We start from the raw sequence: 15,355 nt of genomic DNA on the forward strand, positions 1-15,355 counted from the left end.
TAGGAGAATGTAGTAGAATCTTATTAAATTAAACCTCTACTAATTTAATATTTGTAATAATTGAACAGAATGTTGGTTACAGTTTGGTTTTATGGGATTTAGAAAAGCCAGTTTATGTAACTGAATATAAGAAAGTTTTAAAATGTCTTAGATAAACAAAAGCTTTTTTTATGTGTTCTTAAATACTTTGAAATTATAGAGTTTACGTAGGTGATTTAGCTAATGATTTTTTAAAATTAATTAAAACAGAACAGAGAACTAATTAGCATATTGCCCTTTTAGGAACAGGTTTCTTTTGCTCATTCAGTTTCACCTGGTTGTGTAAGTGGCTCCTTAATTTACTTAGTGATTTATATCTGATGAAATAAAATTACTATAATATAAATTAAAAGTTAATATTTAAGCTTCATTTCTTATCTTTACAAATATATCTTAAAATTGGATTTGTTTCAATAATATTCTTTTCAAGAAGTACCTGTCATTAGGAAAGCTTAGCAACCAATGTTAGCATTATTTGATAAGTGATTAGATAATTCTTTTTTTTAACAGAACTCAAAATATATCTCATGCTTTTGTGTTGATTACTGATCATTTTTAATGGTATGTGTAATACTTGAAGAATTTAGAGTAGATGCAAATATACAAAATAAATTGTCCTTAAATATTAAAAAGGTATGTTACATCACATGTTGCTGACATTTAAGAGACTCTGGCATTTCTCATTTTTTCCAGTTGGTAGGTGTAGCCCAAAAGTTGAACTTCATAGAAGTTATAATAATTATAACAATATGAAGAGAGCTATTATATTTTTTGGATTTAGTGACCTCTACAATCTAAAGCACTTATTTGCTGACGGGGAGCAATGAGGCAGGGAAGGGATAGGAGACAGAGGTATGTTGAGAGCATTAAGTAACAACTGATGGTATGGAGGCCAGTCTAGTCATTTCCAATGTTTGAGCTATTACTCTCCTCAATTACTGTTTTTTAAACAAATTATAAAGCTACAAATACCAAAGTTTTGCTTAAATGGGTTTGCTACTCTTTTCTCTTTGGTTTATTAAGAATTGATAGGTTTCCAAGAGCAGGCTGATTTCATTCACAGGCTGCAAAAGGTAAAGGAAGGTGCTATTGGCCAGAAGGTTGGGCTTGTTGCAGTGTCCCACAAAAGCGTGGCCTTTGTGTTGCAGGAGGAGTGGTCTTGGAAGAATCCCAGATTTTATTCCTGGGCTCAGCACCTAAATCTTTTTTTGGGAAATAAATGAAAGTTCCTGTTCAATATCAAAACCTTGGGATAATAATGGATGTTTATAATTTGATCCAATGTAGTAATAGAGTATTTCAAGACTCTGAATTTACTTATTATTTGACAACAGAGTTTTTGCTTTATTTTATGTCAGATCTTTAAACCTAAATCAGTTACACACTTGTGTGCTTATAAGTAGAAAAATACTTCAGTTCTCAAAAATAGTGATTTTTTAAAAAAGAACTTTAACTTTTATGTTTTGATTAGTGTACATTCAGTATTATTTTGTATTAGTTCCAAGCACAGTGGTTAGACCGTCATACCTGACAGATTGTGCCCTCTGATGTTTCCAGTTCCCACCTGCCACCATCCATAGTCATAATATTATTGACTATATTCTCAGTGCTGCACTTTACATCCCTGTGGCTGCTTTGTAACTACCAATCTGTATTTCTCAATCCCTTCCACTCTTTCACCCCCATCCCCTCTGGCAACTGTCAGTCTGTTCCCTATGTCTGTGAGCCTGTTTAAAAAAAATAGTGATCTCTTTTTTGTCTTGGCCACTTCAAAAAGAGTAGCTAAAAGAAGTGCTCTGTTTATCAGATGTAGTGGTTGCTGTAACTGCTTTTACTTTAAATAAATTGTTTTTGTTTATTTTGAAATCACCAGACAATATTATGTAAGATGTATCTCATTTATAGTTCTTCAGAAAAATTGTGCGATTTAAAACATCAGGTTGGAAAAGGATAAAAATGTTTTTCTTTTGCTCTAGAAATCTGTGAAGTCTTTTTAAAAATTACTCTACTTTGAGTATTATCCCAAATGTTTGATTCTGATAAGTATGCCGTGTGATACAATGTGTCTTTGACTTTTCCTTGTAGAAATTCATTAGTTTATATTCTAATTTCAAAAAAAGATTTGATTAGCATAGTCAGCTAGGCAAGGAAGTTTAGTCTTTTTTTAAATTTTATTTTATTGATTTTGCTATTATAGTTGTCCCAGTTTTTTCTCCTTTTGCCCCCCTCAACCCAGCATTCCCCACTCCCTCAGCCAGTTCCCCCACCCGTTGTTTATGTCCATGGGTCATGCATGTAAGTTCTTTGGCTACTGTGTTTCCTAGACTGTACATGTACCATACATCCCCATGGCTGTTCCGTAAGTAACTACCTATTTGTACTTCCTGACCCCCTCACCTCCTCACCCATTCTGCCACACATACCCCTGCCCATCTGGCAACCATAAAAAAAAAAACACTCTCTGGATCCATGATTCTGTCTCTGTTTGTCTTTGTTTTTGTTTGCTTTTCAGATTCAATTGTTGATAGATATGTATTTATTGCCATTTTATTGTTCATAGTTTTTATCTTCTTTTTCTAAAATAAATCCCTTAAACATTTCATGTAATAATGGTTTGGTGGTGATGAGCTCAAAATCAGAGACCTGAGTTTTAAATATATAGCTCTTTGCAGAATTGCTTGAATTTGATTATATAATCTTTTGTGATGAGGCCAAGTTAAAAGTGGTAGAATAAAAAACTGGAAGTATCTTCTTGTTTTTCTAAACTGGTCTCAATTTTCTTATTGAAAGACTTTTGAACATTAAAGGATTTGAATTACAAGGTCTATGATAAGCCCAGGGACATTAAAATAATAAATTATACTAAGTTGTCAAGAGAGAGTACATAAATAAGACTCATACATAGTTGGGCTTTAGATTTTGCTATAAGCCTCTTGTCATACAGAGTATGAAAAGGGAACTCTACCAATCAGTTCTCTATGTCCCTATTATTTAAAATTTTATTGCTAATTTGGCCACCAAAATTTAAGTTGTTTTCTGTTTGCTTAATACTTTGACTTTTGGGTTTTTTTTTTCTGGCTCAGATTTAGTATAGCTTATCTATCCTGTAAGATTTATTACTATTTAGCTTTGTGATATTGTTCCTGGTTTCATCTCTTTGAGCCTTAGTTTCTTCACCAATATAAGAGGTGTTACAGTGATTGTGGAGTTTAAATTGAAAGAATATATGAGAACTACTTAGATTAGTGACACAGAGTTAAGAGTCAATAAAATGTGAGATTTAATTATAATACACTTTTCTTTAAAATTTTTCTACAATTTAAAATTTTGAAAATTTTCAGTATAGTTTATTTACACTTTCCCCCTGAGCTTTATAAGAGGTCTGTCCAGAAAATATCCAGCCATGCAGATATGAAAAATAGACATTTATTGAAGAAGATACAAGAAACATTGTACATAGAACAGTAACGATTCAGTCCCCTTCAAATTAGGCACATTGGGAACTCACACAGTTCTCCCAATTGCCATCAGCTGCTCTGTCTTATTTTCCTAAATCTCATCAATGGTCTGAAATTTCTTCCCCTTCAAAGGTGATTTTCATTTTGGGAAAAGCCAGAAGTTGCAGGGCACCAAATCTGGACTGTAGTGGGGCTGAGTCACCTGGGTGATTTGATGTTTCACCAAAAACCTCTGCAGGAGACCTGATACATGAACAGGTGCGTTGTTGTGTTGAAGCTGCCAATTACCAGTTACCCATAGCTGCAGCCTTCTGAATCTTCCAAGTAGTTTCCTCGGAGAAATATTCAAGCCTAATGCAGAACCTAATGCAGATTTATTGCTCTACTTGCACAGTCATTTTTTAAGATTGTATTTATTTATTTTTAGAGAGAGGGGAAGGGAGAAATGGAAAGAAACATCCGTGTGCAAGAGATAGATTGATCAATTGCCTCTCATACATCCCCAACTGGGAATGTGCCCTGACTGGGAATCAAACCGGTCACTTTTTGGTTCATAGGCCAGCACTCAATCCACTGGGCTATACCAGTCAGGGCTTGCTCAGTAATTTTGATTGTGATGGCCGCACGTGCTCACTCAACAGCATCTACCACCCCCACTGACTAATACAGGCAAGTCATCATTGTTCACACAGGCGCATTCCAGTCCACACTCCTTGGCTGCCAGGTTACATTAATGTTGTGCAAACCATTCTTGTCATATTAACAATGGTTGGACTTTTTTGGACAGCTCTCATCTATGCAGGTATACTTTTAGGTTTCTCAATTTTCTAAGATACAACTACTTCATGATCATGGAAATATGGGGATTTAGGCAGAAGACAGGTCAGGTTGAAGGACAGGGTTTGTAGGGAACTATATGACTAAATCTCTGAAGAAAGATAATAGTAATAGTGAGAATATAATGAGTAAAAATGGGAAGATAACAAAAAAAGGCAGAAAAAACATTTTTGCTGTTCAATATAGTGTTAATTTTGTTGTATGTGTTTATGTGTGAATACATGCACACCAGTGCCCTTATACGCTGAGCTCACTCACCAGAGTTGTGAAGTACACTGGAGCTATGTTTACTGGGGAGTAACTTGTTCCTGACTTTTCTTTTGAATTCCTCAGTTGGAATGGGGCTAAGGGTGACTTTGTATTTGCCACCATATTAATGACAAGGGATAAACCGCTGCTTGGGAGCCAGAAATTAAATATCAAATACATAATCAATGTAAGTATCTTGAAATATAGGAACTTCCAGAATAAAAAATTTCATGGTGCAGAGCCAAATTTTGAAAATTCACACTTCTAAGCCTAAAGGTTCAGAAGATACTCTTTAGTTTATCATTTTAATAAGTATGCAAAATTTCAACTGACCACAGAATTTTCATTGCTTTGAGCTGTCATAATATTGTTATTTCGAGAAAGAAGTTTAATCTGAGTTCCTTCCCATTCTGCTTTTCCTATTTTCATCAAGTTCTGAGATTTTGTGATTACTACATGAACTTCCATTATTTAGGTGTCCAATTTTCTGAAGATACAGTTTGGCTTACTGAGAATTAGAGAACTAACAAATGTAAAGACAAGACAATTTCTTCCAAGTATACTGTATTCTCTATCATGTCCACACATTCAGTAGTACTGCCCAAGTGGCTTCTGCAAAGAGACTGTTGTGTAACTGATAAAAAGGGTAGGAGAATTTTTTTAGAAATAAGTATCCCGGTTTTACTCGATTGCATTACAATGGTGTATTTGTTTTGGGTACCGCATGCTTATCTTATATCAAAAAATCCAAACATAAATAACAGAAGATGTAACTATGTTGTGTTTCTCAGTTTGGTGTACTGACCCTTTTGAGAATCTGCTGAACTGGCAGTTCCCTTGGTAGGGAAAAGAAAAAAACCCGCATCTATGTATATATACACATAATTTTGTGAAAAATAGCCAGGTTAAGCAATCTTGTTAAACATGATTTCAGTCTGAGAATAACATTAATTTTTTAATTAAACTTAGGCTTAAAACAGACTGGATAAAGGCTTCAGGATATGTATACAAGCAAAGTGTTAAGTAGTGAGCATCAGGTGCTGTCTTGTAGTTTTTAGGGAGATGGTAGCATGTTCCAGTGGGTTCTCCATATGTTGGTAGTCTTGCAGATAGGTTTGCCCTGGTGTGTATTCTATTTTACAGCACTCATTGCTGTATTGTAGATCGGCTTTTGATAGAGAACCTAGCACAAAAGAACTGGGCCTAGAATACAGTGTTTAGGTACCCAGGACTTGCAAGCCATCTCTGAGTCTTAGACTATTAGGTGAGACCTAGAAGATATTTCTTTGGCCTTAGGCTACCACTCATTCTGCAGTAGAGATGACAAATTCAGTGGATGTCACCTAATCCCTTAAAAAATTCTTTTATTATTTTTATTCTTTTTTTACTTCCATTTTTATTTTTTAAGCATATTTGATTGATTATGCTATTGCGGTTGTCCCATTTTTCCCCCCTTTATTCCCTTCTGCCCTGTACCCCCACTCCTACCAGCACTCCTGCCTTAGTTCATGTCTGTGGGTCATACATATATGTTCTTTGGTTTCTCCATTTCCTCTACTGTTCTTAACCCCTCCCTGTCTATTTTGTACCTACCATTTATGCTACTTATTCCCTGTACCTTTTCCTCCTCTTCCCCCTGCCCCCGCCTCACTAATAACCCTCCATATGATTTCCATTTCTGTGATTCTGTTCCCAATTTAGTTGTTTGCTTAGTTTATTTTTGTTTTTTTGTTTAAGTTCAGTTGTTGATAGTTGTGAGTTGTCATTTTACTGTTCCTACTTTTGATCTTTTTCTTAGATAAGTCCCTTTAACATTTCATATAATAAGGGCTTGATGATGATGAACTCCTTTAATTTGACCTTATCTGGGAAGCACTTTATCCGTCTACCATTCTATTCTAAATGATAGCTTTGCTGGATAGAGTAATCTTGGATGTAGGTCCTTGGCTTTCATGACTTTGAATACTTCTTTCTAGCCCCTTCTTGCCTGCAAGGTTTCTTTTCAGAAATTAGCTGATAGTCTTATGAGAACTCCTTTGTAAGTAACTCTCTCCTTTTCTCTTGCTGCTTTTAAGATTCTGTCCTTATCTTTAATTTTGCGTAATGTAATTATGATGTGCCTTGGTGTGTTCTTCCTTGGGCCCAACTTTGTTAGGATTCTCTGAGCTTCCCAGACTTCCTAGAAGTCTTATTTCCTTTGCCAGATTGAGGAAGTTTTTTCGTTGTTTTTTCAAATAAGTTTTCTATTTCTTGCTCTTCCTCTTCTCCTTCTGGCATCCCTGTGATTCCAGTGTTGGAACGTTTAAAGTTTTCCTGGAGGTTCCTAAGGTTGTCCTCATTTTTTAAAAATTCTTGTTTCTTCACTCTGTTCTGATTGAACGTTTATTTCCTCCTTGTGTTCCAAATGGTTGGTTTGAGTCCCGGTTTCCTTCTTTTCACAGTTGGTTCCTTGTATATTTTTCTTTACTTCACTTTTCCTAGCCTTCACTTTTTCCTCTATTTTGTGACCATACTCAACCATTTCTGTGAGTATCCTGATTACCAGTATTTTGAACTCTGCATCTGATAAGTTGGCTATCTCTTCATCACTTAATTCTGTTTTTGGAGTTTTTATCTGTTCTTTCATTTGGGCTATATTTCTTGGTCTCCAGGCACCTGTTACATTGTAAGGGGCAGAGCCTTAGGTGTTCAGACAGGGTGGGGCAACCTATAATGCTGTGTTGTGGCACTGTATGTTGGGGAGGGGTCTGAGAGGGAACAATGCCACTTGCCCGGCTCTCAGCCAGCTTTCAGTCACTTCCTCTGTCACCCACAAGCAAATTGGACCCTTCTGGTACTGATTCCAGTGTGGATGGGTTTGTGTACATTTTAGGACCCCGTGGGTCTCCCCAACAAACTCTGTGAGGCTGGGAGTTTCACCACCACTGCAACTTCCATAGGTTCTTAGAACTAGAAGTTTAGAGGCTCTCTTCTCCTGCGCTGGAACCCTGGGTTGTGCAATCTCTCTTGCTCCCCAGTTGTTCCTCCTGGTTTATCTGCACATAGTTTTGGGACCACCCAGTCTGCCAGCCCTGCCTTGCCCACCCCATTCTCCAGCCACCTTGTTGTGCGCCTTCTCTGCCCAGGCTGCCAGTCTCTGCCCCTCCTACCTGTCTGTATGAATGTTTCTTCTTTAACTCCTTGGTTGTTTGACTTCCATATAGCTCAATTTTCTGGCAGTTCTGGTTGATTTTTGTTTTTAAATTTGTTGTGCTTCTTTTGGTTGTGTGAGGAGGCAAAGTGTATCTACCTAAACCTCCATCTTCTTTTTTTTTCCCCCCAAGGGAGTCCTGACTGTTTCTGGGGTATAAGTCTCAGGTCCTTATTGATTGATTGATCAATTGATTTTTAGAGCTATAGAGAATTGGAGGGAGTAACATCAATCTGTTGTCCCACCCATTCATACACTTATTAGTTGATTCCTCTATATGCCAGGGATCAAACCCACAACCTTGTATCTGGACAACTGTGAGGGGACTCTGCCCACAGGGCCCCCCCAGCTGCCACAGATGAGAATAAATCTACCAAGACATGATCTTCTTGGGGAGGAAAGGTGGCCGATCTCTCAGAGAAGAGCCAAGAGCCTTTTCCTCAATGGGTTTTTCTTGGTTTCAATTTGCACAGGAATACAGGTAAAGCTCGTTAATCATTGTCAGGCAGTAAGGATCAAACAATAGATAGCATACAAAGAACTGCAAGGGCTTATTCTGAGTCAAGGTCAGTTAGCTAAAGGGCTACAAAACTTTGGGAAACAAACTCATTTCCTGCTTGGACTCTTACCATTTAATTGAGAGCATTGTTAGCAAAGCAGGTTTCATAGGATTTTATGCATTCTTTCCTAGGCCTGATTACCCCAGGGAACCTGCCTTTTCCAGCACAGGGCTGCACTGCCCTCTGTCACTGTTTCAGGCTTAAGTCAGGCAGGGAAGTAAGGCAGCCAAGAGATTAGGAGACTTCTCAAAGACAGAATGAGGACTCAGGCTATGTCAAAGCCGAGGGGTGAGGGTCCATCACCCCCTTTTGCTATAGCCCCCCAAGTCCTTCCATGGGGGCCCCCTGTGATCATGCCTGTGTTAGGCGTCCCTCCCTAGAGGAATCTTACCCAGCATTGGCTAACAGATCATGCACTGGGGGCCAGGCAGGGTGAAGTAAAAGGGGCAGAGGCGGCACCCCTGCCAAGGAGATAAGCTTTGTCTCCTTTGTGGCTTATGGTCCCAAGGTCGCTCACTCAGCCTTAGCCATGGGGGGTTTACAGCTTCTGGAACCAGGCAGGGTGGTTCCCAGCAGACAGCGTTCCAACCAACTGAGCTACATGGCCAGGGCTAGTTCCATCTTTGTTTTAGAGAATTGAATAGAACCAATTGTACTATGTGCTCAAGTTTCCCAACTCTTAATTAAAAACAACTATTCCATCCACTTTTTTATTTTTGCAGGAATTTTCAGTTTCATGCATACAACTCTGTGGAAAATATGAATGTTGAGATTATTTGGAAGTAAGGGTCATGAATGTGGTAGAGGGAAGGAGATTGAAAGGACAGAGTGTATTTTGGGGGACCAGCCTATGTTGTAACCATATTCCCATGAGGTAAAAACATAAGGCTAAATTAGGTTAAGCTTGGGGATAATTTTGGAAAGTTATGTGCCAGTTACTGAGCTTAGTAAAACTGGAACAAAACAAAACAGCACCATAATAGTGGAGTGTTGCTTTTTTTTAGCACAGAGTTGTCTTTTAACTGTATAGCTAAATCTAGAACTTGGGGTTTTGAGAGACAGTATTTTGTTTTCTTTTGTGACAGTATTTTCTCAGCTTTTTGTGCCATGGTTCTCTCTTCATGGAGTGTGGAGTGATAAGGTCATATAATCAGGAATATTTCCACAAAGACAGTGAAATGACAATGTTTCCTAATTAAGGAATTTTAAGCCCTGAAACAGTGATGAATTAGGTCTGATGGTTTACACACAGCACAGAGAAATGAAATTAAATAGGCTCAGCACAGATAAGCAGGAAATGAATAGAATCTGTGCAGCTTTAAATTTGTGTCAATGTGTCCATGGTGGCATGGCTAAAAGCATAATTCTGGCAGCCTGAACTTTAAGGAGGCAAAACAAATGGGTAGCGATAAATTTCCTCAATAACACTGACTAGTTCTGATTCTTGCATTTTAAATATCATGTCCTCTGGGAGCTTTCTCTGATGTCCAAGATTGAATTTCTGCCTGAGCATTCCCATAGTACCCTCATCTTTTCCTATATCATTTATCACATCACTATGAATTAGGGTTATCTATATCCTCTCCATAATGTCTTTAACTTGCAGGCAGCTTGTTCTCCCATTGCCTCTGGAGAACAGCTGCACTTCGCTGACAGTCTGAGATACAGATAGTTCTCTTTCCCACTCTTATCTTCTAACCATCCTTTAAAATTTAGTTCTCTTTCTAGAGCTTGAGTTGCCCCCAACTCATCACATAAGCACTCAGCATGTTACTATGATGAATTTTCTCTATAATCCCTTAGAAGACTGTGGAGGCCTAGAAATTCCAATAATGAATTTGGAAACTACAACTCAAAAAGTGCTCTTTGCTTATTTTTGACAACTGAAATGTTTTTGCTGTAGGCTAGAGATTTGGTGATTACCCAATGCAGTATCATTCATTATTTTAAGGACAAATGTTTCCTTGTCCTATTTAAGATAATTATATTAAGGCCATTAAAAACAACTCACAAAACTATTTTAATACAAAAGAGAGGGTGGGAACTAGACCCTCTTGACTTGAACTAAGATCTGCTTTAGGAAGCAAAGAAAGTTCAGTAAATTAGGTTCAGTGCATTGTATCAGGTGATGCATTTTTAGAATTTCATTTCCAACTTTGACTTCTTAAATTTCAAAAAATTTGGCAATTTTGGCAAATTTGGAAACAGTTGGCAATTAAAATATCAAATCCAAGAGAAGAATAAAATAACTCTCTGGAAAGGGTAACAGAAAAGTTTTATCACTTTAAACAGAAATGAGCTGAAATAAGAAGAAAACCACATGTAGTAGAACATTGACCATTCATTATTTCATCATATATTCGAGTGCTGGTTCATGCCAACCTTTGTGTTGGGCAACAGATCAGCTTGTTCTCATGGAACTTAAGGGGTTAGAAGAAAGATGCAAATGCTGATTTTATTTGTGCTAAGTTTTAGAAAGGAAGAACAGAAGTTGCAGTGAGCTCTTCTAAGAGCAATAAAAAGCCATTGGAAGAGTATAGGTCTGGCTGGTGTGGCTTAGTGGATTGAGTATATCCTGTGAACCAAAAAGTCTCTGGTTCGATTCCGTGTCAGGGCACATGTCTGGGTTGCAGGCCAAGTCCCAGGTTGGCGGCATGTGAGAGGCAACCAACTGATGTTTCTTTCACATCAATGTTTCTCTCCCTCTTTTCCCCTCCCTTCCCTTTTCTCTGAAAATAAATAAATAAAAATCTAAAAAGTAAATTAAAAGATTAAAAATAAATGAATAACATCTTTAAAACAAAAAAGCCATGGGAGAGTGTAGTAGAACCTTATGGATGAGCTAGGGTAAGACCTAATGAAGAATTACATGTTTACCCTGAAATAAGGATCAACTCATTATTTCATACCCTATTTTTAAAAATCTGGCCCTGGCTGGTGTAGCTCAGTGGATTGAGCTCGGGCCTACGAACCAAAGGATAGCGATTCGATTCCCAGTCAGGGCACATGCCTGGGTTGCAGGCCAGTTCCCAGTGGGGGATGCACAAGAGGCAATCATACATTGATATTTTTCTCCTTCTCTCCTCCCTTGCCCTCTGAAGATAAATAAACAAAATCTTTTTAAAAAAAATATGTAGACCTTTAATCAAGTGGAAAAAGTAAAATTTTAACTCCACAAAAGTAGAAATTCTGTTAGAAAATACAATGAAAGAAATACCCATGCAGAAGAGCAACAAGCAAATCTTATTTTGAATGAATTTAATAGAAATACAAGGCCTTTATTAAGTAAATGTTAAAACTCTACCAAAGGGCCCTGGCCAGTGTGGCGCAGTTGGTTGGAGCATTGAGGGTTCCATTCCTGGTCAGGACACATAACTAGGTTGTGCCTTTGATTCCCCCATCTGGGTGTCTACCAGAGGCAACGAGTTGATACTTCTTTCTCTGGCACTGATGTTTCTCTCTCTCTCCCCCTCTCCCTTCCTTTCTCTCTAAACACAAAAAACAAACAAATAAAAAAATGACCTGAGGAAAGGATTAAAAACACATATACATACACACACACACTATCAAGTAATGTTTTGAAAAGACTTGAATAAATGGAGAGTTATGACGCTTTAAAAATACAGTTTTTTAAAATTTAGTTGAAGTCATTTTTTTGAGTTAACTGGCTATAATTTTAGGGAATCATTGATAAATTAGCAAAGACCAGAAAAGCAATAAGAGTGTTAAGAGAGTTTCTCATACACAAAATGATAAGTAAACTCCTTACTGCCATGTTTTCCCATGGTGTGTCTAAAATATTGGCGTAATTGGAGAGGATTACAACAGCCGAGGCGGGGCCGTGTGGCCTGCCAGGAGGGGCACGCTGGAAAACAGGAGGAGCTCGAGGAACTCGGGTGATTTGGTGGAATACTGCAGAGGGTGGGACATCTTGAGGTGGCTCTAGGAGACAATAAGTAGATCAGTTTGGCCAGAGCATTGGATGCATAACAGAGAGTAATGAGAGGTGAGGTAAAAAAGCACCCTATGTTCCTCTTTTCATCTTTTTTCTCATTACTGAGCTTTATGTATCCAGTGTTCCAGTGATCCCCCACAGAGGTGAGGGATCAGGTATTTGAAGTTGTTAACAGAAGCAATCTCTAACTATTGATAGCTTATTGGGGACAAGAGGAAGATAGAAGGCATAGATGATTGTAACATTTGAGTTTAAAAAAAAAAGCAAAAATAGCTGTGGTGGGACAAGTTTAGTGTTCTGATCAGTACCCCTGTTATTTTTAGTTTGTGGTATGCTAGATATACCCAGGTTGGTCTATGCTCGTGGTGAGAGTGGTACTAACAATAATTGGGGTGGTACTGTTTTATAAATACCAAAATCAGCACACATAGAATCAGGTGTTTAAATTAGAAGAGCCATCTAGTTTCTCACACCTTTATTTTACAGGTGAGTCTTGAGGCTAGTTTATTATGAAAGCAGATAGGTACATTTATTTTCTAAACAGATGATTTTAGAATAATACAACATTAAATAATTGCTTGATCATAATAACTATATTCAATTGACTGTAGTTGCATTTGTGAATTGGCTGACTATAACCAGTTTAATCTGGTTCTAGGAAATATTCTATACTTGGCTGACTAAAGTTGATAATAACCACAGAATCATCCAATAAAACATTAATTAAAAGCATTAACTCCCACTGCTTGATCATTATCTTTATCAAAGGATACTGCCTTTGGCAGAGTTTCATTTTAGAGGGGAAATAGAATAATATGAAACTGCCTTTGTGGAACAAAAATAGGGAGCAAAAATATTGTTTCTGTTTTCACTGACCTTATATAGCAAGGTGATATCTTTGCAATAGCCATTTACAATTAAACTGTAATTTTCCATTCTGAATAATTGATCTCCTCACATTTGTGCAGAGGTTAATGAATGAATGCACTTGAACAAACAAATGATTACAAGGATGGCATTGTCTGCCTTCTGCAAGTGGTTGAACCACCGAAGGAACCGGTGGGTATTCTTTCTCAGTGCTATTACATCATTTCATTTTCTTTTTGGCAAGCTATCATTCTCATAGACTTCTGGTCCATTGCCTCCTTTTTTAGAATTGAACTGGCAGTTTTCCACTTCTGTGGAACATGGTCTTTACCCTGCCCATCATTGCTCCTTCAAATGATAGATTAGCTTCTCAGGCTGATTGAGGAGGGAGTAGTGGTGGGGGGAGGGAAAGACTCCATAGAACAGTAGTTTGACTTTTAGTTGCTATTCACACAGAGGCTGAAGTCAAACAGCTTTCAGTTTAGTACCTTAATGGTGGAGGTTTCCAAAGGCTGGCCCTCAGACCCGTGCTGGTCTGACATCAGCTTTTCATTTGTCCGTGGCAAAGACAGCAGCCTTTCTCAAAAGAGACTGTCGTTTGAGATCATGCTTTCAATTTTTTGGTTATTAAATGCCTTTTCTCTTTTGAAAATGAAGGAACTTTAGCAAGGAGCTTTAACCAACTTATTTTAGCAACATTAGCAAGCAAACTTGAACAAGCTACAGACGATTTTATGTTTATTGCATTATTGAAAAAATCATAAGAAATATCAAATTGTATGTTGCCATTTAACTCAATTGACTTTATCTTGCATTTTTCCAATTAATACAATTATTTTAAAGGCTGTAGGAAATTATATCATGTTGACATAATATCACTCAAACTATTTTTCCATAGGCAATTAAAATAATTTTTTCATTTTTCTAGTACAGTAGATATAACATGGATTTTTAATATGGTTTTAATTTGTATGTCTTTGATTAAATATCATCTCTGGAGATTAAACATTATTCTCTGTGTTTACTCTTTATTTCATCTTATGTAAATTTCTCTTTATTTAACTTTCAAAATAACAATACTTAAAGTAGCATATAGAATAATATAATAGAAATGGTAACCCTTTGTCAACCATATCTTATAGAACTATTTCTATTTTTATTTTTTATCTTTCAGTAATATTTAGATTTTATACAGTTTAACTTACCAATATTTTCCTATTAATTTCCAAGTTAAGAAACTTGTCATTATTCCATAGGTCAAATAAATACGTACTGAATATTCTGCTAGTTTTTCCCATTAAAATTTTATTTTAGATGTGACTCTTTACCTGTGAGATATTTGTTTTACTGTATGATCTAAAGTGTCATTTCTCAGAGTGTGGTTCAGAGATTACCTGCATCAGAGGCATAGAGCTTTCTTGTTAAACACGCAGATTACCTGAGTCAGAATCTCTAGGAATAGAAACTGGGAATACACACTTTCTACAAATTTCTGAGATGATGGTTGAATTAGGATCTTGTTACTGCTATAAGAAATTACTACAACTTTTGGCATAAAACAACACGAATTTATGGCCTCACAGTTCTGGGGGTCAGAAGTTTAAAATGGGTCCCCTGGAGATTCTAGGGGAAAGGCTGTCTCCTTGACATTTTTTAGCTTCTGGAGGCCTCCTGTATTCCTTGGTTTGTGGCTGCAGCTTCCATCCTCAGAGCTAGCAATGTAGTATATTCTCTCCTCTCTGACCCCCTGCCTCTCTTTTAAAAGGATTTGTGATTATGTTGGTTCCACCAGGATAATCCAGGTAAAAACTCCTGTCTCCAATCTGTAAATTTAGCCACATCTGCAAAGTTCTCTTGAAGGTGAAGTTATAGGTTCCAGAGATTGGGACATGGACATCTTTGGCGGGGGGCTATTATTCTATCACAAACCTGAGACAAATTAAAATTGGAGAACTACTGGTGTATGGTACTCAGTATTTTCCCCTCAGTTACTATATATACTCAAATTGTTATTAAATAACCTGTTTTGTCTTTAAAAGTTTATGTAAGATAGAGGTCTTACAGTTTTATATGTAATTAGTTGTTTAGGGAGCTCTCCATTTTATTTTAGTAGCCTTTTAAAATTATCTAACAAAATAAAAATTTGGTAATCCTCCTCTACTGTTTTTGTAGTTATCTGTGGATTTAAAAGTTGTTAAAG

At 37.1% G+C, this 15,355-nt stretch overlaps 1 protein-coding gene across 6 annotated transcripts in view; it reads left to right on the forward strand.

Annotated features, from left to right (window-relative positions):
- ATOSA (atos homolog A) overlaps positions 1–15,355 on the forward strand; it is an 88,295-nt gene that overhangs the window by 26,965 nt on the left and 45,975 nt on the right. The window lies entirely within an intron of this gene.

Source organism: Artibeus jamaicensis, unplaced genomic scaffold, assembly GCF_021234435.1.
Source record: "Artibeus jamaicensis isolate MK-2021 breed Jamaican fruit bat unplaced genomic scaffold, CSHL_Jam_final contig_548, whole genome shotgun sequence".
Lineage (NCBI taxonomy): Eukaryota > Metazoa > Chordata > Mammalia > Chiroptera > Phyllostomidae > Artibeus > Artibeus jamaicensis.